The 27,233-nt window shown below is 42.7% G+C and overlaps 1 protein-coding gene and 2 long non-coding RNA genes across 9 annotated transcripts in view; 1 reads left to right on the top strand and 2 right to left on the bottom strand.

Annotated features, from left to right (window-relative positions):
- LOC100053764 (HLA class I histocompatibility antigen, B alpha chain-like) overlaps positions 1 to 27,233 on the top strand; it is a 41,777-nt gene that overhangs the window by 11,030 nt on the left and 3,514 nt on the right. For 2 of the 7 annotated variants that reach the window (XR_011429959.1, XR_011429961.1), the window contains exons 6-13: positions 10,074 to 10,236; positions 11,032 to 11,143; positions 12,171 to 14,915; positions 18,080 to 18,172; positions 19,481 to 19,625; positions 20,250 to 20,327; positions 25,700 to 25,945; positions 26,971 to 27,021. The gene's annotated coding sequence lies outside the window, so the exon portion shown is untranslated. Of the gene's footprint in view, positions 1 to 10,073; positions 10,237 to 11,031; positions 11,144 to 12,170; positions 14,916 to 18,079; positions 18,173 to 19,480; positions 19,626 to 19,770; positions 19,919 to 20,249; positions 20,461 to 25,699; positions 25,946 to 26,057; positions 26,155 to 26,970; positions 27,022 to 27,233 lie in introns of those variants that run through there. The other 5 variants (XR_011429963.1, XR_011429962.1, XR_011429960.1 and 2 more) reach the window with 4 other exon arrangements.
- Positions 20,469 to 22,545, bottom strand: LOC138919630 (uncharacterized). Its single transcript, XR_011429972.1, has 2 exons — positions 21,489 to 22,545; positions 20,469 to 20,979 (listed from the first exon to the last, which is right to left on the bottom strand). It is a non-coding gene; the product is annotated as an uncharacterized lncRNA (long non-coding RNA).
- LOC138919628 (uncharacterized) lies at positions 24,222 to 25,594 on the bottom strand. The gene is made up of 3 exons (XR_011429970.1): positions 25,169 to 25,594; positions 24,731 to 25,031; positions 24,222 to 24,322 (listed from the first exon to the last, which is right to left on the bottom strand). It is a non-coding gene; the product is annotated as an uncharacterized lncRNA (long non-coding RNA).

Here is a 27,233-nt window from a genome sequence, read left to right as displayed (position 1 = left end):
ATGGGATATGTATGAACCAATAGGGTATATAATATTTTATAAAGAGTTGGCTCATGGAATTATGGGGAGTGAGAAGCTCCATGATCTGCCATCTTTAAGCTGAAGAGCAAAGAAAGCCAGTGGTGTAATTCAGTTTGAGTCTGAATTCCTGAGAACAGGGCAGCTGGGGGTCTAAATCCCATTCTGAGGGCGGAAGACTGATGTCCCTTCACTTGCAATCAGGCAGAAAAAGGGGTGAATTCTCCCTCCCTCCCCTTTTTGTTCCATTCATGTCCTCAATGGATTGGATGATGCCTACCCCCATTGGGGAGGGCAGTCTCCTTTGCTGGGTCCACCAATTCAAATACTAATGTTGTCTAGAAACTCCCTCCTAGACACATGCAAAAATAATGTTTAGCCAAACATCTGGGCACACTGTGACCCCATCAAGCTGACATATAAAATTACCCATCCCTTGTCAATCTGGCACTGATATGCATCTCCTTAATCTATACTTAATCTCCAAATAATGATAATGACAAGGTTATCATTTCACTTAACATGATTCAGCTATGCTGCGTACAGCTGAAAATGCATTAACTTCTTCCCCAGAAAGGCGGTAAAGTGCTTGAGAGATGTTTATTCTTCTCTTTGTAAATATTGTGATGTAAAATTAACAGTACTTAAAACTATGATATAAAGTCAATGCATCTTATGCTACATGATAAGGGAAGGAGAGGAAAGAAAACAAAGATATTATACACACACACACATAACCTTTTCATTATTTGTAACAAAATGAACAGGAAATACTAGTCATTGTTTCTTTAACTGATCACTTGGTTATAGTTACTAATTGTAACTACCTTTTTTCACTATCCACTCTGTGTTTCCTTTGCCTTCAGCGAGCATCTCAGCTGGTTACTGTCTTTTGCCTGGTAGGGTGACCCATATCTTCATTCCTGTAGAGTCTGGGTCATTAGTAGTCCTGCTGGCACTAGGTTGTTGTAATTTTCCATTGACCTTCATCACAGGGCATGATAATACTAAAAGATGCCCTCAGTGTTCTCCTGTCTCCCAGACATACCCTTTCTGACCTCCGTTGTGGAACAGTAGTCCAATTTCCCCTTGGTCATGAGGATCAATCACCTCACCCAGCACTGTAACACCCTTCTTTGCTTGTTGGTTCAGAGGCACAAGGAGCCCAAAGTGGCCAGATGCAAGTCTCAGCTTCCAGTTCAATGGTATCCTTGTTGTGTCTCCTGGTGGAAGCATTCCCCATTCTGGAGCTAAGACCTCTAGGCCAGTAGAGCACAAAGTTGTAGGAACAGGAAGCAAAAAGTTTGCTAGTGGCTCACTAGTGGTCGTAGTGTTGCCATTCCCGTTTCCAATGCTCAATTCCTGGACCCAGGAATCCTAGCTATGGGAGAAACAGCAGCAGATATTGGATCCTGATTCAGAGCATATAAGCCATCTGGAGTACCTTGCCCCAGCCCTGCAAGGTATTGCGACCCAGGTGGTGGTATAACCGAGTCTTCAAAATCCATTCCACCATTCTTTGAAGCCACTTACTTCTGGATGGTGGAAAATGTAATAAGCCCCTTGAATTCCATGAGCATTGGCTCATTGCCACACTTCTTTTGCTGTGAAATTAGTTCCTTGATCAGAAGCAATGCTGTGTGGAATACCATGATGGTGAATAGGGCATTCTGTAAGTGCACACATGGTAGTTTTGTTAGAAGCATTGTCTTCAGGGAAAGCATATGTGTATCAAGAGTAATTGTCTATTCTAGTAAGGACAAAATGCTTCCCATTCAATGATGAAAGCAGTTCAATGGAATTAACGTGCCACCAGGAAGCTTGGTGACACCCCAGGGAATTGTGCCATATCAGGGACTCAGTCTTGGTCTCTGCTGCTGGCAGATTGGGTACTCAGAATTGGTACTAGCCAGCTCAGCCTTGGTGAGTGGAAGTCCATGATGCTGACCCCCCTCATAACCTCTGCCCCTGCCACCATGGCCACTTTGTTCACAAGTCCATTTTATGATTATGGGAGTGACTGGGGAAAGAGGTTGACAGGTTTCCTCACCTGATTATTAAAATTCTCCTCTGCTGACGTGACCCTTTGGTAAGCATTCACATGGCACACAAATATCTTCACATTATTTACCCATTCAGAGAGGTATATCTTCATACCTCTTCCTCAATTTTCCTTGTTATCAATTTCCCAATCATGTTCCTTCCACATCCCATCCAGGCAAACCACTGACTGCAGTCTGTGAATCTGTATACAGTTGCGTATTTGACCATTTCTACTTCAAAGCAAAGGGAATGACGAGGTGACTTTTGTCAGTTCTGCTCACTGGGAAGCTTTTCCTTCACTGCTGTATTCAGGGGTGAGTGCAGAAGGGCCTGTAGTGTTGCAGCTTTCCACCTTCAGGTGGTGTCTGCCTATGGTGCAGAATCATCTATGGACGAGGCCTGAGCCATCTTTTCTTGTGTGAACTGAGTGTAGGGAACTCCCCAGTGAGCCATAGGTGTGGGCTGGGAGAAAGAAGGTATTGTAGCAGGAGTATAGAAGATAGGCGTAACCATGGCCACTTGGACCAGTTTTTCGTGGAACTTGTGGCCCCAGGGCCTTCTCATGCCTAATTGTGTATATATCACTTCTGTTTGATGATAGAGTGCTACTGTGCATGCCCAACTTTATGGCTTGTGTGAATCAAATAACACCCATTTCATGATGGGTAACTCAGGTTGCATGGTAACTTGGCCCATGCTTCTGTGTTCAGTCTCTACTAAGGCACAGTAGCAGACCAAGAGGTGTTTCTCAAAAGGAGGGTAGTTATCTGTAGAGGATGGCAGAGCTTTGCTCTGAGATCCTAAGGGCCTGCACTGTGCTTCACCCATAGGGGCCTGCCAAAGGCTCCAAACAGCGTCTGTATCTGCTACTGACACATCAAGCACCACTGGATCTGCTCACTCATATGGTCCAAGCAGCAGAGCATCCGTCACAGCAGCCTGGACCTGTTGCAGAGCCTTCTCTTTTTCTGGGCCCCACTCAAAACTAGCAGCATTTCAGGTCATTCCACGAATGGGTCAGAATAACTCACCTAAATGAGAAATATGTTGCCTCCAAATGCAAAGAGGCCCACTAGGCATGGTGCCATGTTAATGGCTGTAGGAGGGGCGAGATGCAACAACTTCTCCTTCATCTCCAGCTTTATTGAAATTTGATATGTAACATTGCGTGAGTTTAACGCGTACGAGGTGATGATTTGATACATGTCTGTATTCCAAAATGGTTATCATGATAGGGTTACTTAACACCTCCATCACCTGATGCAATTATATATACATATTTTTTGGTATTGAGAACATTTAGTTTGCTCTGTTAGCAATTTTCAAATATATACGATATTATTGTTAACTATAGTCACCATGCTGCATATTGGATCCTCAGAACTTACTTATCTTATAACTGGAAGTTTGTTCCCTTTCACCAACATCTCCCCATTTCCTCCTTCGCCTATGCCCTGGCGACCACCATTCTACTCTCTGTTTCTATGAGTTTAGCCTCTTTAGATTCCACATATAAGTGAGATCATACTGTATTTGTCTTTGCCTGACTGATTTCATTTAGCATAATGCCCTCAAAGTCCATCCATGTTGTTGCAAATGACAGGATGTCCTTCTTTCTCATAGCTGAAGAATATTCCATTTTATATGTATACCACATCTTCTTTATCCATTCTCCATAGAGGGACATTTAGACTGTTTCCATAGGTTGGCTATTGTGAATAATGTTGCAATGAACATGGCAGTGTGGATAGCTCTTTGAGATCCTGGCTTGATTTCCTTTGGATATGCGCTGATGTGTGTCTGCTGGATCATATGGTAGTTCTATTTTTAATTTTTTGAGGAAGTTCCATACTGTTTTCCATAGTGGCTGTAGCAGTTTGCAATCTCATCAGCAGTGCACAAGATTTCCCTTTTCTCCACATCTTGACCAGGAGTTATCTCTTGTCTTTTTGATAATAGCCATTCTAACGGGTGTGAGTTGATATGTCATTGTGGTTTGATCTGCATTTCCCTGATGATTATGGTGTTGAGCATCTTTTCATGTACCTGTTGGCTATTTGTAAGTCCTCTTTGGAAAAATGTCTATACACATTCTGTGCTCATTTTCTAATTTGATGGGTTTTTTTCCTTTCTTCGATTGAGTTGTATGAGTTCTTTATATATTTTGGATGTTAACCCGTTTTCAGATTGACAGTTTGCAAATATGTTCCCCCATTCTGTAGGTTGCTTTTCCATTTTGATGATTGTTTCTTTTGCTTTGCAGAATCTTTTTAGTTTGATAAAGTCTACTTATTTGTTTTTGCTTTTCTTGCTTTTGGTGTCATATCTAAAAAATTATTGCCAAGACTAAAGTCAAGGAGATTTTTCTCTTTGTTTTCTTCCAGGAGTTTTACAATTTCAGGTCTTACATTTAAGTCTTTAATCCATTTTGAGTTGATTTTTGTGGATAGTGTCAAGTGGGGATCCAATTTTACTCTTCTGCATGTGACTATGCAGTGTTTCCAACATTATTTATTAGACAGACTATGCTTTCCCCATAGAACATTCTTAGCTTTCTTTTCAAATATTAGTTGACCATATACCTATGTGAGGGTTTATTTTTGGGCTCTTGATTCTATTCCATTGGTCTATGTGTCTGTTTTTATGCCAGTCCTGTAGTGTTTTGGTTACTATCTCTTTGTAACGTAGTTTGAAATGAGGAAGTATGATGCCTCCAGCTTTGTTCTTTTGTTTTCCTCAGGATTGCTTTGACTATTTGGGATCTTTTGGGGTCCCATCCAAATTTTAGAATTGTTTGTTCTATTTCTATGAATAGAGGTTTGGAATTTGGATAGGGATTGCATTGACTCTGTAGATTGCTTTGGGTAGTATGGACATCTTAACACTATTAATTCTTCCAATGCAGTAATATGAGATATCTTTCTATTTATTTGTATTGTATTCAATTTTTTTTTATCAAAATCTTATGGTTTTAATGCATACAGCTTTCACTTCTTATTGTAAATTGTTTTCTTCATTTATTTTTCCTAAAATTTGTTGTTGGTTTATAGAAATGCAACTGACTTCTGTAAACAAAAGTGAATCACTCTTCTATATATATAGTGGCCTGAACAAATGGAATTTGAAATTAGCAACACAACAGTATTTACATTAGTATCCCCCCAAATGAAATACTTATGTATAAATAATGAAATATTTGTATGTATACGACCTGTATGAGAAAAATTACAAAACTCTGATGAAAGAAATCAAGAACCAAATTCATTGAAAGGTATCCTATGTTTATGGATAGGAACATGTCAATATTCCCAGTCTGTCAAGCTGTCAGTGCTTTCCAAATTGATCAACAGATTCAGTGAAATCCCAATCAAAATCCCAGCAAATTATTTATTTATTTTTAAAGATTTTATTTTTTCCTTTTTCTCCCCAAAGCCCCCCAGTACATAGTTGTATATTCTTCGTTGTGGGTCCTTCTAGTTGTGGCATGTGGGACGCTGCCTCATCGTGGCTTGATGAGCAGTGCCATGTCCACGCCCAGGATTCAAACCAACGAAACACTGGGCCGCTGCTTCGGAGCGCGCGAACTTAACCACTCCACCACGGGGCCAGCCACCCAGCAAATTATTTTGTATCAACAAAATGATCCTAAAGATTCTCTTGAGAGGCAAAATACCCTAGTAGGCAACACAATACTAAAGGAGAAGAACAAATTGGGAGGACTGACACTACCCAACTTCAGGAATAATTCTAAAGCTACAGTAATCAAGACAGTGTGGTATTGGTGAAAGAATAGATCAATGGAACAGAATAGAGAGCCCAGCATAGACCCACATAAATATAGTCTATTGATCTTTGACAAGTATAAAAGGAATACAATGGAGCAAAGACAGTCTTTTCAATAAATTGTGCTGGAACAGCTGGACAACATCCACAATCAAAAAAGTGAATCTAGACACAGATCTTACACCCATCACAAAGATCAACTCAAAATGCATCATAAACCTAGATGTAAAGTACAAAGTTATAAAACTCCCAGAAGATAGGAGAAAAGCTAGATGAATTTGGGTATGGTGATGGCTTCTTAGACGCAACAGCAAGGGCATGAACCACGAAGGAAGTAATTGATAAGCTGGATTTCATTAAAATTAAAAACTTCTGCTCCATGAAAGACAATGTCAAGTGATTGAGAAGAGAAGCCACAGAATGGGCAAAAATATTTGCAAAAGATTATCTGATAAAGGTCTTTCACCCAAAATATACAGAGAAGTCTTAAAACTCAACAGTAGGAAAAGAAACGACCTGATTGAAAAGTGGGTCAAAGATCTTAACAGTGATACCTTATCAAGGGAGATTTGCAGATGGTAAATAGGCATATGAAAAGATTCTCCACATCATGTGTTATCAGGGAAATACATATGAAAACAACAATGAGGTACCACTACACACCTGTTAGCATGGCCAAAATACAGAACACTGACCACACCGAGTATGGGGATGATGTGGAGCAGCAGGAACCCTCATTCACTGCTGGTGGGAATGCACAATGGTGTAGCCACGTTGGAAGACATTTGGTGGTTTCTTACAAAACTAAACATGCTCTTACCATACAGTCTAGCAATCACACTCCTTGGTATCTACCCAAAGGAGCGGAAAACTTAGGTCCACGTAAAAACTTCCACACAAATGTTTATAGCAGCTTTATTCCTAATTGCCCAAACTTGGAAGCATCCATGATGTTTTTCAGTAGGTGAAAGGATAAATAAGCTGTGGAACATCCGGACAATGGAATATTATTCAACATTCAAATAAATTAGCTATTAAGTCATGAAATGACATGGAAGAATCTTAAATGCATATTAGTAAGTGAAAGAAGCCAATCTGAAAAGGCTACATACACAACTCCAACTATATGACACCTTGCAGCGGGAACCTATGAAGACAGTAAAAAGATGAATGGTTGCCAAGGTTAAGCTAGCGGGTATGGTTGAGTAGGTGGGGATTTTAAGGGTAGTGAAAATGCTCTATGTTATATCATAATGATGAATACATGTCATTATGTTTATCCAAACCCATAGAATGGCACCACCAAAGTAAACCCTATTGTAAACTATGGCCTTTGGGTGAATATGATGTGTCAATGTTGGCTCATCAGTTGTAACACTTGTACCACTCTGGTGAGGGATGTTGATAGTAGAAGAGGCTATGGGCATGTGGGGGCGGAGGGTATATGGGAAATCTCTGTACCTTGCTTTTACTTTTGCTGTGAACTTAAAACTGCTCTAAATAATTAAAGTTTTAGTAAAACAAAGCAAACAGTTCATCTAGCTTGTTGTATGCATTAATAGTTCATGTTTTTTGATCACTGAATAGTATTCTACTGTCTGTTGTACTCTTTGTTTATCTTTCCACTTTTGAAGGATATCTTGTTTACAGTTTTTGGTGATTATGAATAATGCTACTCTAAATATTAACCTGAAGTTCTGTGGAAATAAGTTTTCAATTCACTTAGGTGAATATGTGGGAGTGGGATTGCTGGGCTGCATGCTAAGAGTACATTTAAGTTTATAAGAACCTTTCTTGATGTCTCAACATATGATTTGTCTTAGTGAATGCACCATAAGCACTTTAAAAATATATATATTCTGGGGGCCAGCCCAATGGCGTAGTGTTTAAGTTCAGACACTTTTAGTGATTTTTTTTTTGGTGGAATCTTGTTTGAAACAAACCACTAGTTTTATTTTATCTGAAAATATCTTTTCTTTTTTTTTTCCCTGAAGAACACTTTAACTGATGTAGAGTTTTGAGTTAACAGTTTGTTTTCTTATGGGGCTTAAAAAATGTCATTTCATTGTCTTCTGACTTCCATTGTTTCTTATGAAAAATTAGAGACATATTCACTGATCAGTCTTATAACTGTTCCCTTGTATGTAACGTGTAATTTTCCTCTGGTTGCTCTCAAGATTTTCTGTTTATCTTTGGTTTTTGTCAGTTTTACTAGGTGTGGTTTTATGTATATATATACTGCTTGGGGTTGAACAGGTTTATTGAATCTATAAATTCATGTCTTTTACCAAATTTTGGAAAGTTTCGGGCTGATCTCTGACAAAATAGAAATGGCAAGCAATAGGATACATTGAAGTATATGAGGAAGCCATTTGATGTAAACCTAATTCGGCCTGACCTGTCTTTCCAAAAGGGCCTCACCGTGGCCGTTGAGCATGTATTGTATATCTGCTTTAGACATTTCCTACGTCAAGAAAAAAGGCCCTTGAGATAAAGGTGCAACTTCCCTCCCCCTCCCAACGTGGGCATTCCCTTAAGGATTAAGCATCTTTCCTTAGGCTACTAACTGATTGTTGCGCTCACCTGTGACCACCCAACTAGAGACAACAGACTTGCTTCCTGCTGCACCCGCCAAGATAGCAGACCCACTACCTGCTGTGTCCATCAAGCGCTGTGCCGACAGGGCAATCTTGTGACTATTGTGGGAGGGACATTTCAATCATATGTGAAACATCCTGTTTGGGGGTATATAACCACTCTGTATACCTCACTTCTTTGGTGCCCTATCTTCCTTTGGGAAGAAAAGCCCTAGGCCATGGTCCTCAGATTTTAGCTCAGAATAAACTCTCCCAAATTTTCATTTATTGATTGGTTATGGATTATTTTCGTCGACATCTCTTTATATATTTTTTCTATCCTGTTCTCTCTTTCCTCTCCTGGGGTTCCAGTTACACACATGTGTGCTTTCTTGGATATTGTCCACAAGTCTCTGAGAATCTGTCACAGGCGAGCTTCAGAAGAACTCAGCAAAATAGCTTTTCCCTTCTCTAAGGGCACTAAGGCACATCAGGGGTTGGTGACCTGTCCAAGTTACACAAGCAACTGAGTGACAGAATCAAGGATTAAAAACCAATCCTTCCATCATAACCCAGTGACTTAAATTAGAATCCTGATATTGAATGGATATGTAAATAAATATTAGAGGACAGGGAGAGTGAAAAATCTACTCTCTACTGTGGAATGCTAATTAGTAAATATAAGAGAAAGAATCGAGTTTGAAAAACCGTTGTTTTGCAACCATAGTAGCAATAATGGATACAGACAGGAATCATCAAAGAAGGCTAAAACTAGTGAGTGAATGTTTGTTGAAGAACAGGATAGTTACATATTTTCAAAGTATCTCCCCTAAGTTCCTTCTCAATTATAATGGAAAACAGTAACTTTATCCTGGAAATACTTGGGAGGCACTGCCTTAACCCAGTGATCAAGTTGACATCACCCACAATGGGCTTCCTGATGTGATGCTCTGAGAAGGATGCAACATCCCTTCTCCAATATTCCTACCAGAAATGCATAACTAGAATCTAATCATGACGAGACATTGGATAAACTCAAGTTGAAGAACTTTCCATGATATAGGGCCTGTCCTCTACGAAAATGCCAACATCGTTAAAAAGAAATAAAATCTGAGGAACTGTTCCAGGTTAAAGGACACTAAAGACACGTGACAACTGAATGCAGTGCATGTCCCTGGATTAGATCCTGGACTGGAAAACAAGTGCCTATAAATATTATTGTGACAATTTGGGACATCTGAATAGGGACAATAGTATTGAGTCCATGTTAACTTTCCTGATTTTGATTATTGTGCTCTGGGTGTGAAAGAAAATGTTCTTGTTCTTAGAAATATATGCTAAAACTTTTGTGAGTAACAAGGCAGAGATATCTACAATTTATTTTCATATCATTATATATGCAGCAAATGTGGCAAAATGTTAGCAGTTGGTGAATCTGGGAAAAGGTATATAGGATTTTCTTGTGCTATACCTGCATGCTTTCTCTAAGTTTGAAATTATTTCAAAATAAAAATTAAAAGAAATCAAGTTATTCTGAGTTCAAAACAGCATATCATAATTTATTTAGTATAGTCTTTACTAGTCAAACATGGATGGTTATTTCTCTATGCATATTTTGACCTTTTCTTGAAATCACTTGTTTCAATCTCCCAGCATTAGGATATCCTTAATACTGTTCCCTCCTGTTTGACGACTTCTGTTTGAAGACTTCCTAAATGACATCTTTGAAATACAGAAAACTCTCTAAATCTAGGGATTCTGGGATTTGGTGAAAAGTACCTCAGTTTAACTTATACCAGGAACTTTGGCCATCAAGGTAAGAGGAATGAGAGGGAGGGAGGAATGCCTTTATTTTCTTTCGCTTGGAAGAACTCCCCACTCTTGCTGTTCTTTGCATGTCCCTGGGCCTGAGGGAAGGATGGCTCCCTTAGGCCATGAGAGAAAAATGATAATGTGGAAACATCTTCCTCCATGACCTCCTCAATCCTTTGGCTTTGAGTGTTGAGCTCTGGAGTCTGAACAGGAACAGATACCTGTGATCTGCTCACACTGAGCCCTGTCCGGTGCCTGGTGGTGGGATGACGCTCTTGTTTTTGGTCCTTGGGAAAAGTCCCTGGCCAACCTCCCTATTGACACCTGGGAGACTCAGCCATTCTGGAATGATCACTATCTTTGAATCAAGCACTGACTTCTCAGCATTTACACCTTGTCAACCACCTGTTAAATGCTCTTTCAATGATTTTCTAAGGATTTGTTTAAAAACGGTGTGGTTATCACCCCAAGCACCTCGATTTTGAGAACCCTAAAAAGAAGAACAACTCAGGGAAAGAGCCCTCTTTGATTTATCCCAGAACACCACATTTCATCTTCTCATCCATTCACTTGGTTGCAAAGTGGCTTCCATTTCGCCTGACTTTATTGCAAAAAGTGGAAATACTTGCTCAGTAAATAAGTTCTTTGGAAAATCCAGGATCTCAAACACTGCCCCCGCAGGAATCAGACACATCAGAAAGACACTGGTCTCTACTTCTCCAGTCCTGGAGATTCTGTGTTTTGATTCCTGTGTGTCCATTACAAACACTAGAATACCTGACTTTTCATTCCCTTTCAGTATCGGAAAATGATCTGAGTTTTCAGAGTATTCCCCTCCAGAGAGTAAAGTGCACAGACAATCGGCCCAAATCCAGTGTTACGGTTTCCTGAGTCAATAAAGAAGCCAACACGTGAGTTCCTTCAAGAAAAATAAAGAGAATTTCCAGACTCCAAATTTCATGTGGCAGCTGTGAGATGGGGCTGGTAGGATGCATCCTCAGCTCTGGTCACACAGCAGAATATACAACTTTTAGGTCCCTGTGGGAGGCAGTCAGTCACGCTGTCTGGGGGACATGCAGGAAAATCCTCAGGGAGGATTCTGTCTACTCAGCTGCCTCCTTCAGCAGCTCCCCCTGAAGAAACCCCGAAGTATTAGGAATCAGTTGAGAACAAAGGTATTAATTGTCGGTGATAAAGTGGGAAACCAGCCATCTACCAACCAGTAGGGAAGCCACTTAAGACAACTTTAGGACAATTTCCCACTTCTACACTAGACATGTCTTCACATGCAGAAGCTGTGGCAGTCGCCCCTGAAACGTTCCAAGTTGTGCTTCTAGGAGTCTGTTCGTAGGGTTCCTGGCTCCCAAGCACTGCCCAAACTGACTTTTGTTTTTTTCAGCCAATTTCGTAGATGAAAAATAATGTCTTGTTTCACTTTTCAATCCTTTGTTGCTACCCAGCTGAAACATTTTTCCACGGGTACTGGCCATTTAGATCTCCCTTCCTGTGAATTGCTTTTTCACAGCATTGATGCTGTGTCTTAAGTAAGTGTAGGATGCAGAGGAAAGAATGGAGAAAATTAACAATTATTGAGTGCTTGTTACTTGCCAGACAGTGTAGACTATTGGCTTCACAGGGACTCACTTATCCTTACAACAGGTCTGTTGTTTCCCCATTTTATGGGTGATGATGCTACAGCTTCTGCATGTGAAGAAAAGCCTAGTGTAGAAGTGGGAAACTGTCTTACAAAAGGTTAGTGTAAAACGGAGAGTATATGGTCATCAATGCCACAACCCATGGCTTTCTGAGTGACCTCTCCGCTGCTTGAAGTAATCCTCCAGTGAATAAAAGCACTGTTTCTCTATGATAATAAAACACTACTTCTCTATGATAATAAATTATAGGCAATCATCTCCTATTGCTAATTTTTCATTCAAGGTGGAATAATTGGGGTAATTGGTGATGATAGGCCATTCTTTGAGGAACTTCTCAGAAAGCCTCATGAGATGTTCTCCAGGAGCCTGGACCAGAGGGAATGAGGCCTCGTATTTCTGCCATCCTGCTGTATCCACTGTGATGGAGTTTAGTCCAGGTATGATGACAAACTGGAAATGTAGGAATGCAAGCACAGGACCAAACCTCTCCCCTTGTCCTGATCCCATGTGCTTTTCTATCGCTCTTGCTCTGTCTGCTTTAGGGGTATTTTCTTGAGAGAAACAGAGCACAGGAAACACTATTCTTGGCTCTGAATCTTTTGTCTGCAATTCCTGTTATACGTGGATCTAACCAGCAGATGGCGGACTAGCCATTCGGTTTCCTAGCCCTGCTTTTCCTTGCTCACACCCACTTGTGGAGTGTGGGGGCTTCACAGGTGCAAATTAACAAAGAGAAACATTTTGTTTTCATCTGAGCTGGGATTCCCTTTGTGAGGTTGGGAATACAAATGTCCAGTTATAATTCAGAGATGACAAATACTACTCCGAAAAACGAGAAAAGAGATTAAATAATGTGTGTCTTTGGCGCCTCATCTCTCAGCTGCTGATTTCTTTTGTTGAGTGTCTGAGAGATGCTGAACATTCAGTATAAAGGAGGACACCTCGAGTTCTCAGAGGATCCTCGTTCGTAAATTGTATTGGAAAATAGTTTGTCAGTTTCATCACTCTCCCCCAGCCCCAACCCCGTAAAGAAGTTAAACACTGATGTCTTCAAAAAAATGACCAACGGATGAAATAATATACTGTCTGGGGTTTTCTTCAGAATAACGCAGTGTGGGTGATGGTTGGGGTGTGGATGAATCCCAATGGGGAGTGATCGATGCAGTGCTGAGTGAAGGGTCAGGGGGTTCCCTCACATTCTCTCTAATACTGTGTGTGGGGAAAATTTCCTCAGTACAGAGTTTACAAAACAGGTATGAAGGTCACCCAGACCCAGGCGGGGCACCACGGATTCTGAAGAATCAAGAGATCATGGTTACAATTTCAAACCACACCGCCAATCAAGACAGATATTTTGAAATGTAACTGCAGGGACTGAATGCCTTTAAATATCTCCACCCTCCTCCTCTTGGTCTTCTCAGGTCAGGTGGGTCACTCTGTGTCTCCTCTCATCCATTGGTTCCATGTGGGCAAGGACTGGGCCCCAACCTCTGATGGGGCGGGGAGTGAGGATTTAAAATGCTCTATTATCATCAATAACAGGAAATAGGATTGTCATTGAGAGTCAGGGCCAGGTAGGAGACACCTGGAGAGTTGCTGTCCCCAGAAATTCCTTTTTCACTCTCTGATAGAAAATGTAGACAGGGACCATAGACCCTTAGTCTCAGGGGTCTCATACCCACAGGAAAATTGCATGAAAATTGTGTGGGAATGCAGGTGAGGGATTTTAGGTGGGGGCAGGTGTTGGGCAAGGCCGTAGCTTTCATGAGATGGTCAAAGTTGTCTTAATTCACTGAGAGGACAACAGAATCTGAATAGAGTCGGCCCATCCGACTGACTCTGAGGGGAAACACTGGAGACACTGACTCTGAGGGGAAACACTGGAGACACGGGTGTCCAAGGATTCTGAGACACCAGTGGGGAGGGGCTCCCTTCAGCTGTCCTTGTCCCCTCAGCTCTTACTTCAGCTGGGGAAACTTCCTGAGGGCTTCCAGGTCATGTTTGCAGCCTGAGGTGGAGTGACCCTGAGCTAATGAAGGTAAGTTCCAGTTCCCCTCACCTACACAAGACTCTTCTTTGTAATTACTCACTTTCGTGTCTAATTTTGTATTTATACTTTGCATTTTGTTTACTAAAGGCTACCTCCAAATTGTAAACTTTAGCCCCCGTAAACCTTGCCTGTTTATACTGTAGAGGTGTCTCCCACATCACTATATCTCACAAGTGGAAGGTAAGTCACGCTGTTTCTACTGCCCCTGGTCACCTAGTTACCACCCCTGAGGAGCTGTTACCAGTTGTTGTGCATCTTTCCAGAGATTGATTATGCATTTAAACTCTTACACTGTTCTTTACACAATAAAAGATTTTCCCCAGGCCAGCCTTGGTGAGGCCAAGTGGTTAAATTCACTGCTCTCCACTTTGGTGGTCCGAGTTTTGCTCCTGGGTGCAGACCTATACCACTCGTCTGTGAGTGGCCATGCTGCGGTGGGAGCTCACATACGAAAAGAGGAAGGTTGGCAGTGGATGTGAGCTCAGGGTGAGTCTTCCTCAGGACAAAAGGAATTTTGCATCTCTATATCTGGTTTCATGATTTGCTGAGGAATTTCATGAAATGTCCCCGGGCATCACTTACTGTCCTTCTGAAGGAAGAGTTGTTCAAGTAAGATTCAACCAAGGACTTAGTATGGTGAAGACACAGCCCACAGTCCTTCATGTTAACAATGGAGCCATCCAGGACTTCATCGTAATTCCTACAGGATACTTAGATAAATTCTGCCCTGATGTTTTGTTTTGATTCTATATTCACATTGATTTTGAACAGACAGGCACTCCCCGAGTCCCGTGCCCTGCTCCCCACTCTAACTCTCCCCTAGGTCTACTACAGACAATAGAAAACTGGGTGGAAGAGAGACACGATGCCTCAATCCAGAGTCAATGCCCAGTGGACTCTGGAAACTTTGAGATTCTCCTTCATGAAGAACAAAAGGGAAATACCGTATATTCATAAATATGATGATGATGATGATGTGTGAGTGTTTATTTTCTTAGTTGGCAAAAGGAATTCAGGTGGCTTATATTATAGTGCATAATTTAAGTGGGGCAGTTAAAAATAAACACACCAAAGTCAACGTACCATAGCAAAGATCTAGATACCCTATTTATGTGGGATACAATCAAGCACTAGTGTCCTCAGCTTTCGGCACCTCAGGCTGTAAGAGAAACAACTGGGGAATGTGCTAAACCACCTGGAGAGAAAAACAAATTCTTATGATGTATTTAAGGAAGAACTTATCATGTAGAATTGTTGTAAATGTCATTGCTTACAAAAATGAAAATTATTGATAGGTATAATCTTGAAAAGATAGAAAATTGGCTTTTAAACGTCTACTTGAAATACCTCCTAGAGGAAGATTGAGATCAAATGATTAACAATTTAAAGAAAGCCTTTTCCTGCAGATCTAAGTAAATGTGGCCTAGGAAAATCCCTTTCCAATAATCGAAACAAAGACACAGGAAAGGGAGCGTCCAGAGGGGAGAGCGCCTAGAGGAATGGGCAGTTTCATGGAGAGCATCTCTCCCACTGACCAGGAATCCTAACCCAGAAAACTGCGGAGCTGCCAATCACTTGTGAAAACCCCATATCTTCTTCTATACTCTTACTCAGAATGAATTTGCACTGTATTCGGGGGAAGAGAGCAATGAGGGAGCCTGAAAGAAGGGCTGAGTTTTAATCAAATGTCCTCAACTGGATTAAGGTTCAAGCACAGGTTTAGAGCCCAGACTCCAAGTGTCAGAGGCGCATGGCCCTGTACAGAATATTTCCCAATTAATTGCTTTACCTGGAAATTAATCTAAGCACCCCCACCTCAGGACCTTTGCACTTGCTACTCCTCTTACCTGGGCTGCTTCTGCCTCACTTCTTTCATGTCTTTGTCCTCAGTGATGCCTGCTCTGTTTAGACTTCCAACCCCCAGCACCTACTACCCTCCACACACTTTCCCTCCCCCTACTTTCTCTGTAGCACAAATCATGACCTGATGTACCACATAATTGATTTATTTAACTTCGTGTCAGTCTCCTAAAAGTATAATGAAAATTTCATGACAGAGTGTATTTTTGTCATTTGTTTTTTTTCACTGCTTCTACTGAGCACTCGCACTATTTCTTGGCAAATTGTAGGTTTAATAAACATATGTTGAATGAATGAATCTGAATATATTTTTATTTTTATTAAGGTCAGATTCTGCAGAGCCCATCAAGATAAATAGTTATCTTCAAATTTGCTAAACTAGTTAGTCTCTTTCCGTGTAAGAGATCTCTTTGGTTTGTTTTTGTTGAGTTCAATTATTGGTCATTGCTGCTGTTGATGATGCTGCTACAAAACTGTTGACTGACTCCCTTGAACCTGCTTCAATTCATCCTTCATTAGCCTTAGACACACTCCTGAGAGTCCTCTGTGTCTGTGGTCTCCCAATACCATCCGTTTTCTATGTCTTCAGCCCTCAGAGTTCAGACTTGATCTTCATGGTTAAGGCCAGAGACACTGAAGTCCTGAGCTCCTGTGTGATGGTGCTTGGCTGCCCTCGGTGTCTCCTTACTCCCATCCTCTGTAGGAGGGGTCAGAGTGGAGTACCTGGAACACAGAGAGGACTTCTCTCTTGCTAATATTGATCATCTCACAGCAGAAACTGCCTGCACTCCACAATGGGGTAGGGCATAACGGATGTGGAAAGAGGCTGACAAGGTGCTTCTCATCGTTTGGGAGCTTACTCAGCCCTGCCTTGTCAGAGGACATTTGGATTGGAGCAAGCTGTGAACAGAGAGTTATTGAATCACCTTAGAATGAAAAAGTCTAAATGAGAGCAAGAGGGAGATACTCCATGTAGAACCAATCAGTAGACAATATTGAGAAGAGGGCAAATAATAGCTCTAGAAAATATCTTTCAATTGTTGATAAGTGGATTGTTGATTGGGGAAGTAGAATAATGTAATTCTATTCATTTAAAGATTGGGAAGTGGAATGCAAATCAGTTTCCCCACAGGTGACATGTGGACAGGCCCAAGTGTCATCTGCAGCCCAGGGCAGAGCAGCAATTGTCACAGGAGAGTGGGTAGCAACCCCGACATGCTTCCGTTGAAAATTGTTATGCCAGAGCAGGGCAGTGTTGTCTTACAGTGTAGTTTTCTTCTGTTGTTGTTATATTGTTATTCTATTTCATTTTTATTAGATAATAGTTTCAAATTTTCAGAAGTTTAAAACTACCCAAAGCATACTGTGAAAATATTTTCAAAATTCTCTCCCCTTCTCACAGTTCCTACTGCTCTCCCCTTTGAGACCATTATCACTAGGTCTTGTATGTCTTTCCAGGCACATATGTGCATAGGGGTGTGTACACACATCTATGTACATGAATTCCTGTTCCCTTTTTAAAGAAAATATAGCATAGTATACATAGTTCTGCAGCTTGATTATTTTTTGTTAATAATTCAATTTGGAGATCTTATTTGTCAATATGTGAAGAATTTCCCCTTTTCCTTTTTTTTCTATCTTTATGGTGTTCTACTATGTGGATGGATTTAACTGGTCCCCTATTTATTGATACTTGAGTAGTTTAATCTTTTGCTATTGAAATAGTGCTGCAATGCATAATATTATTCTATGTGATTTCTAGGCATGATGATGTATCTGTAGGATAAATAATCAGAAGTAAGATTGTAACATTGATAGATATTTTACCTCCACGGGAGTTATAAGGAAGTGTGGTTGATCTTCATTATACATTTGGGCAAATTTGGAGAAGTGTCGGTTCCACATCACTGAGAATCAGACTTCTCAGTTCCTCACCTCAAACCTAGACAGAGCAGCCACTCCTAGTTCACAGTCAGGGAGGGCGGTTCATATTGTAGGTGGAGACTTGAGATGAGCAGAGCTGCTGTATGGCTAAGGGAATAATAGGCTCGGCTCAGGTTTTGAGCAAAAGACAGCCCAGCTGTACTTCCCTCTCCAGAAACTAATGAGTCAGCCTATAGACTGAAGGAGAGATGGTGGAGGAATCTGGCAATGGGAGGATAAGGGGCATGAGGGAAGGGGTGTGTTGCTCATATTCACACCTGTATGCGCTTAGAGATTCAGGCATATCTGTTACATCTTGCCATTGGGTGGTTTCACTGCTTCTTTTCCTCCCTGAAAAGTTCCCTGCCCGTGACAGTTTTCAGTTGAACAATCCTGAAACTCAACTGATCGGAAGGAAATGACGTCTAATGTGGAAGAGACCACATAAAAATGTAGGTATTTTGGGCGGTGGGGAGTGGTGTTCAATCTTTTCTCTTCTCCCCATCTCCCCCCATGGGGTATATTGGAGACCAACTTCTTCCATCCCCCCAAGGTTTAACCCCCCCAATCTGCCCTCCTCCTGTTCCCCACCCATTTCCTCCCCCCTCCCCCCCAGCCAATGGAGGGCATGGATGATGAGACGAAGCTGAGGCTGCATGGGTTGCAGCAGTGCTACATGAAACTGAAGGACAATGAGAAGAACCGGAAGCTCTTTGACCTTCTGGATGTCCTTGAGTTCAAGGAGATCAGTTGTTCAAGTTCCAGTAGGGGGATGAACATATCTCCAACTGTAGGAGAAACCTGTATTAAGTACGCTTTTATTGAGAAAACCATGCATCTGATTTGAGAGAGAATGGTGGAGAAATTCTCTTACATGTAATTCTTTTAAATGAGAATATAAATATCTTTTTGGGGCTGGCCATGAACAAGGTGGAAACTGCTTTTCTGTTCCATGGCTGGCACCAACAGCTACTCAATAAATAAGAACCTCAATAAATAAACCTCAAAATATGAAAACCCTTGAGGGGTTTAATAAGTTCGTAAAAGTCCCCAAATATCTTGGGGCTGTTAGGTCCTTAATTTGCTTGTTAGTTCTTGTGTTACTGACGGAGGAAAAGCCTTCCATCACTGTACCTGTTGTGCAGTTTATCATCACTAAAAACGACTTTCTAGAATAGGGTAGGTTGCTTATGTTCAGTATTTTGATGAGCAGGTATATTGGTCATGGTCTTTCTAGACTTTAGTTCTAATTTTTACCACTTCTTCTAGGGGTGTCCTCATCCTTGTCTCCTAACATATCTGGTAATTTCGGTTACTGTTCTCTGCATCTTCTCTGTAACATGTCTGCTCAGGAAAACTCAAAGCTGAGAGAGAGAAGCTAAGTTATATCTAGAGCAGAAGAGGAAATATGTGATGGAGACTAAGACTTCCTTTAGAAAAGTGTAATCACTGAAAACTCCTTTGCACATAATCTCTCTCACACACCCATGAACACACATCCCCCTTCTCACTCAGATGCAACCCCCCCCCCCCCACACACACACACACAGGTGGAGATCTTTGTGAAGTCTGTGCAGTGTTGCTTTGCCCTGGCCCAGCTCTTGGTGGAGCAGAACTTCCCAGCCATTGCCATCCACCGACAGATGCCCCAGGAGGAGAGATGAGTCAGAGATGGGGAAGATGTTTTGTGTCCTTGGGAGGAAAAGAGGCCATTGAGAGAAGGGACTTTCAACATTTTCCTAATTTCCTCTCTCGTGAAGGCTTTCTCGGTATCAGCAGTTTAAAGATTTTCCATGACGAATTCTTGTGGCTACCAACCTATTCAGCCGAGACATGGACATCGAGCGGGTGAACATTGCCTTTGACTACCACATGCCTGAGGATTCTGACACCCACCTGCATTGGGTAAGCCTCACACCAAGAAGAACACCCCATTGTCCTCCTCCAACCCTCTATTTTCTGTATCTTTGCAACCTTCCATCTTCATCCCTCCTTTTTGGTGTCTTCCCTTTTTGGGGGTCTTCCAGTTCTATCCTCTGTGTCCTTCCAGGTGGCCAGAGCAGGCCAGTTTGGCCCCTAGGGCTTGGCCATCACATTTGTGTCACGTGAGAATGATGCCAAGATCCTCAATGATGTGTAGGATTGCATTGAGGTCAATATTAGTGAGGTGTCTGATGAGATAAACATCTCCTCCCACAGTGAGTATTGAAACTGGCCTCCCCAACTCTTTAGATTCCCCTTGTTCTTTAGTGTGTTTGTTGTAAATCCTACTATGTAGCAAAGCCTCTGCTGCATAATGGACACTTGACAAGTTCGTGGCCCCCTGGTCTAGATGCCCTGTTGGGATGTTTGTTGGAATCTACATGGGGTCGCTTTCTTTTCTTGTGACATTTCTTTTTCCCACCCTCAAGTCTATCCTCTGAACCCACACACCACATAAACAACTGCATGTATGGGTGTGTGTGTCTCTGCCAACCTCACTTTTTCTTTTCTGTGTCTTATCCTAACCATGCCATGTTTTCTCTTCAGTTGAACAGACGCGGTAGAGGACTTACCCACCCATTCTGGAAAGTGACAGCTGTCCTTCTTCAGGAGATGACACCAGGGGTAGGAGCAAAGGATACGCTACTACCACTTACCCCCAACCCCCGCTTCATGGCTTCCCCTTTTGCATCACCACCACTTCTAAACCTCCATTTCCTGATTTGTCAGAACTTTTTTTTAACAAAAGTAGAAAACACATGCGTCTGTGATGTCTGTAAATGCTCCGTCCCTTTATTGGTTTTGGGGTGACATTATTTTAGGCTATGATCCAGGGTATATTCCTGTAAGGACTGTGTGCCCTACTGTGGGGCAGAGGTCTGTGGGAGGGGTTAAAGTGGGGATGTGACTAAAAAGACTGCAGAGACCATGGCTCCCCAATTTTTCCAATTTCTGACCCTTTGTAGAGGTGTCTTCCGTTTTTCTGAGTGGCCTGGGGGAGGCTGGGATGTTTCTGATTGAGGAGCTCGGTGAGCTGGTGCGTAATATTTCCTTTGTTGGAGGATGAAGTGGGAACTGGTGGAAAGCTTAGGCGTCTCCTCTCAGGCTCTCTCTGTGTCTCCTCATCTGTTCCTTCAGCTTCTGGGTCTTGAGCACCAGGGCGTGGGCTTCCCAGGCCCCTTGTTGCCCTTCCAGTAGGGCCTGGGACAGCTCCAGCTGCTGCTCCAGCAACTCCTCAGCTTGGGCCAGCTCAGCTGAGGGTGTGGGGCTGGGGATCCTGGGTGAGGGGGACATTGGGGAGGGAACTTCATCAGCCAGGACAGGGACCTGAGGCACGTTGGAAGTCAGGAATTAGGCCTCTCCCATTTTGGGACCCTATTGAAGGTCATCTGTACTGTGCAGCCCACCTAGCTTCCTGTGTTAGGTAAAGGCCTCTAGGCGATAGAGATCACTGGTCCAGGGGCTATGACTGGCCTGGTACATGGATATAGGGTTATGGGAGAAGAAAGACTGATTGTCCCCACCCCTCAGAAGCAATGACCTCTTAGATGGGAACTCTTCATGGACTGTGCAGGGAGGGAAGCGTGTGGGAGAGGGAGTCCTGAGGCCTGGAGTGGGGTCGGGGTGGGGAGCTGAGAGTTGGAACAAGGCAACAAACTCCAGGAGTGTAGGGAGCTGGTATCTGCAGGTCTGTGGTGCAGGATAAGTTTGAAAGGATCCCCTCGCAGTAGAAATACCCCCCACATGCCCCTCACGACCTGCACCCCCACCCTTGGGGCTGCTTACCTGTGAGCATGACTTCATCTTTCACCAATACCACACTGTGTTGGTTACCATAGCTTTATAGTAAGTCTTGAAGTCCGGCTGTGTGAGTCCTCTGACTCTGCTGTCTCATGGTGTGCTGGCTACTCTGGCTCTTTGGCCTCTCCATATAAACTTTAGAATGAGTTCATCAATATCCTTGCTGGAATATTGACAATATCAGCTGTCAATATCTAAAATAACTTGCTGGGATTTTAATTTGAATTCTGTTGAATCTATAGATCAGCTTGGGAAGAACTGACATCTTGACAAGATTGAATTTTCCTATCCATGAACATGGAATATTTTTCCATTTATTTAGTTCGATGATTTCTTTCATCAGAGTTTTCTAATTTTCCTCATATAGATCTTGTACATATTTTGATAGATTTATACTTAAGTATTTACTTTTTTGTGTGCTAGTGTAAATGGTATTGTGTTTTTAGTTTCAGCTTCCAGTTGTTCATTGCTGATCTATAGGAAAGTGATTGACTTTTGCATATCAACCTTGTGTCCTGCATTTTGCTATAATTGCTTAGTTGTTATTCCAGGAGTTAGTGGCTGTTGTTGTTGATTCTTTGGATTTTCTACATAGACAATCAAGTCGTCTGCCAATAAACAAAGTTTTCTTTCTTCCTTCCCCCTCTGTATATCTTTTATTTCCTTTTTTTTTTATTGAGTTTGTATTAGCTAGGACTTCCAGTCTGATGTTGAAAAGGAGTGGTGAGAGGGGACATTCTTGCCTTGTTCCTGATCTTAGCAGGAAAGCCTCTCGCTCTCACTTCTCACTATCTAGTATGATGTTAGCTGTGGGTTTTTGGTAGATTTTTTAAAAATCAGATTGAGGAAGTTCCCCCTCTATTCCTAGTTTGCCAAGAGTTTTTATCATGAACGAGTGTTTGATTTTGTCAAATGCTTTCTCGGCATCTATTGAGCTGGTCTTGTGAATTTTCCTTTTTAGCTTGTTGACGTGATGGGTTACATTAATTCATTTTCTAACGTTGAACCAGCCTTGTATACTTGGGGGAAACCCCACTTTGTTATGGCATATAGTTGTTTTTATACATTGTGAGTTACATTTGCTAATATTTTGTTGAGGATTTTTGCATCTATATTCATGAGAGATATTGGTCCACAGTTTTCTTTTTTCACAGTGTCTTTGTCTGGGTTTGGTATTAGGGTAATATTGGCCTTTAGAATGAGTTAGGAAGTATTCCTCCTGCATCTATCTTCTGGAAGTGATTGTCGAGAATTGTTATACTTTCTTCCCTAAATGTTTGGTAGAATTCACCAGGGAACCTATCAGGGCCTGGTGTTCTGGAATGTTATTAATTATTGATTCAATTTCTTGTATCGATCTAGATCTATTTGGATTGTCTACTTCATTTCACTTTTTAACATTATTTTTTGAATAATATTAGTTTGTAGAAGAGTTGTAAAGCTAGAACACAGATTTCCCATATACCCTTCACCCAGCTTCCCTTGATGTTAATATCTTACAAAAACAAAATGTCAAGACTAAGAAACTTGGAAACTAACCTTGGTGTAATAGTATTAACTAAACTATAGAATTTATTTGGATTTTACCAATCTTTCCACTATTGTCCTTTTTTTTTTTGTTCCAGGATCCAATCCAGGGTAGACTAATATGCATTAAGTTATCACGTCTCGTTAGGCTCTTCTGATCTGTTGAGTTTCTCACTCTTTACCTGTTTTCATGATCTTGAATGTTTTGAAGAGGAATGGAGAGAGAATTTGTAGAATGTCACTCAGTTTGGGTTCATCTGATGTTTTCTCATCATTAGCCTGGTGTTCTGGGTTTGGGGGAAGAATGCCATAGAAGTGAAGTGCCCTTCTCATCACATCATGTCAGGGGGAGCATGATGTCAACATGACATTTATCTCTGATTAAATTATGTCTTCCAAGTTTCTGTAACTTTTCCCTCTCCATATTCTATTCTTTAAAAGTGAGTCACCATGTCCAGCCCCCTTTCAAGGGGAGAGAAGGTAAGCTCCACCTCCTGGCAGGGGGATCCTTTTGCATCTATGTTCATGAGAGACATTACTTGGAATTCTTCTGTAGGGAAGATTTGTCCCTTTTTCCCATTTAAAAATTTTCAATCACTTATCTATTTCAGTGTGAACTTGATATTTACTTTATATTTTGGGTCATAATCCAAGACTATTGTTATTTTGCTGCTCAAATTGTTCCAGCTTTGTTCCTAGGGAGCTCTTTCATGTTGGTTCCTGTGTCCCTTTGACGTGCACGATTTTGTGGAGTTGCACTTCTCTTCTGCTTTACAAGATGTTCCAGGCTCATCTTGTGTTGTTTCTGTCTCAGCTCTAGAATCAGCTATATATCTAAGGATCCCTGGTTCCTTTTATTGGAGAATGATATTTGGAGACTAAGATCTGGGCACAGGGTGATGATTTCACTTTCTAAAGAGGACACAGAAGTTTTAAGAGCCGTCCAAGCTCACACAGGCAAATAGGCGGCTCTCACTTCAGCACCATGTTCGAGTTTGTTCAGTGCAGCCTTTAGGACCCAACTACTATGGCCAGTTCTCCATACATGCCTTTCTCTGTTAAAGCTTCTGTGTTTTCAGTCTACAGGGCTTAGACATTAAAATTTGATTTCTTAATATTTGGAGACTTTCCTAAAAGAAAAACTTTGATCTTACAAAATTGACTAGAATAGGCAAGAGAAACAAAAAAGCATCTGGAGCAATCTCTTGTATTTTTCTTTCATGTGGAATATTTTCCTCTTCTTGCTGCTGTTTCCATGTCCCTGGGCCTGGGGGAAGGATGGCTCCCTTGGACTATGAGAGAAAAATGATTTGGAAACATCTTCCTTCATTGCCTCCCCCAGCTCTTCAGCTTCTCCTCTGGCTGTGCCCATCCTCCTCCCCCAGCCCTGGCCCAGTAGCCCTTCCTGCCTTCAGCCTCACCTAGAGCCCAGCCTCTCCCCTAGAGCTGCCCCTTAGTGAGAAGTGAGCCATTCCTACCACAGGAGGGCAGAGGAGGAGAGAGAGAGGTCAGAGCCTGGGGCTGTGGGAGAAGGAACAGCAGGAATGATGGAGGTTAGAGTAAGAAGGACTTCTGAATGAGGGTGAGATGTGAGTGATCAGAGGGGGACTGAGGACATTGCTGGCATCTCCATTGAGGAGGGGAGCATTAGGGGCAAAGAACATGGGCAGAATCTGGATGAGGTTCACTCCCACGCTCACCCGTGTCCTCTGACAAAACCCCAGGTCACAGCAGGGGGCCCTTCAGGCCCAGGTCATGCACCAGACAGGTGTATCTTAGCTCCTCTCCAGCGAAGACCCCGACCAGTGCCAAGCCCTTATGTGTTTTGTCCCCGCCGTGTCAGGTTCCCCTGAGTCCTGAGTCCACAGTCAGCTCCTTCCCTTCCTGCAGCCAGGTCTACCTGGTGTTGGCACGGAAAGAGTCAAGTGCTCAGCCTCTCACAGTGTGATGGCCCTCAGAATCTTCCTTGTCAGTCACCACGACCTTGCGGGACCCTGGATGCTGGAGAGAGATGATGTGAGGGTGGGGCCCCACCTTCTCTTCCTCCCTCTTCTCCTAGTCTTACTCCACAGCAGCGCCTCCTCCCTCCCCCAGCCCCAGGACTTCTGAAAGCCCAGGCAGGGAGGGGGGAAGCCCACTTCTGTGCCAGGAGTCTCTCCACAGTGTGCGCACTTCCACTCCCACTGCAGTTGTATGGCCTGCTCCGTGCAGAGCCCCGGGTACTCGCAGAAGGCGATCCAGGAATGTTCTTCCTTCAAATATCTGCGAGGCTCAGTTCTTCACCTGCTTCAAGTCTGCTCAGCTGTCACCTCAATGATGCCCATCCTGACCTCACTATTTAAAAGTGCCACCTCTCCCATCACCTTGCATTGACTGTCGACTTTACATTGTTTTTTTCCTCTCTCTCTTTATCACTTTTTAACACACAATGAAGTTTTCTTTTTCCAAGGATGGCCTAAGCATTATCCCCCATCCCACAGGCTCCTTTACAATGTGACCTCGCCATCTCCTCTCTAGAGGTGGGGCCTAATTCTCTTCTTCTTGAATCAATGACCAGCTTTGACGACTAGAACATGGAATGGTGACATAGCTTGAATTCTGAGGTTCTGACGTAAGACGCCTCGTGGTTTCTGACTGGTCCACTTGAAACACTCCCTCCCGGAACCCAGGTGCTGAGCTGAGAGCAGCTAAGCCACGTGGAGAAGCAGGTGGAGGAGAACCTAGGTCCCCTGTTAACAGCCCCAGTGAGCTCCCAGCCAAGAGCCAGCATCACCTGCAGCCCCATGATGGAGCCCTCTTGAATGTTCTGGATCCGTCGGGCCTCCAGATGACTGCGGTCCCAACCCACGTCACATGGAGCAGAAGAGCTGCCTGACTCAGCCCTGTCAACCCACAGAATGAGAGAGAACAAAAAGGTTGTTGTGTATTTTAGGACTGTTTGTAACCCAGCAATAGATGATGGGAACACATCCCATATAATGTATTACTATTATGATGTTTTCATGTATTGTCTCTCTGTCCTGTCAGACTGTCAGCATCAGGAGAGGAGGTGTTTTGTCTGTTCTGATTAAATGATCCCCAGGCCTGGAACAATGCCTGGTACAGAGGCGCTCATGGAATATTTGTGAGTGAATGAGTAAATGCTGGGCCCACGTTTCTTAGAGCTGAGTCTGAGGCTGAAAGGGAGAGTTTATGGTGTTGGTTTGGAGGTTGTCTTCCTCTGCTCCAGCTGCTGTAACAAAATACCACAGACTGGGAGCTTAAACAGCCGAAGTTTATTTTCTCACACTTCTGGAGGCTAGAAATCTGAGATCAAAGTGCCAGGAAATTTGGTTTCTGATCGGGTCTCCCTCCTGGCTTGTGGATGGCTGTCTTCTTTCTGTGTCCTCACATGTCCTTTCCTCTGTGTGCAGAGAGAGAGATCTCTGGTGTCTCTTTCTTATAACCACCAGTCCTATCAGACAGGGCCCCACTCTTATGACCTCATTTAACCTTAATTCTCTCCCTAAAGGCTTATCTCTGAATACAATCACATTTGGGGTTAGGGCTTTGACATACAAATTTTGGGGGACACAACTCAGCCCATAACAGGGGTCACCCGTGATGTGTGTGTGTTTGGATCCTACCAATTGGTCTTGGTTTCTGGAACCCCTGGACAACACAGTTCTCAACACTGCCCCAAACTCATGTCTTACCACACGAGCACAGCAGATGGGAGGTGCCTGGCCACCAACTGCTCCAGATGTCTCTTGGGCCAGGAAGGGGGTCTGTCTAGGATGTGGGGTCATGAGTGACTGCTGCCCAGATCGCAGCGGTGGCTTGGCTGTGGCATGTGGGGCTCTGGGACACCCTGGCTTGTGGAGCCCATATCTGTCAGGCTGCTATAACAGAATGCCATAAATTGAGTAGCTTATAAACAACAGAAGATTATCTCTTACAGTTCTCGAGGCTGAGAAGACCAAGATCAAGGTGCTAGCAGCCTGCGTGTCTGGTGAGAACCCTCTTCTTGGTACATAGATGGCCGTCTTCTCACTGTGTCGTTGCATGGTGAAAGGGACTATGGGGTCTCTTTTATAAGGATGATAATCCTACTCATGAGGGCTCCATTCTTGATCTAATCACCTCCCCAAGGGCCCACCTCCAACCACCATGACATTAGGGATTAAGTTTCAATATATAGTTTTTTGGGGGACTCATTCAGTC

Source organism: Equus caballus, chromosome 20, assembly GCF_041296265.1.
Source record: "Equus caballus isolate H_3958 breed thoroughbred chromosome 20, TB-T2T, whole genome shotgun sequence".
NCBI lineage: Eukaryota > Metazoa > Chordata > Mammalia > Perissodactyla > Equidae > Equus > Equus caballus.
This window is presented reverse-complemented; position numbering and strand designations above follow the sequence as displayed.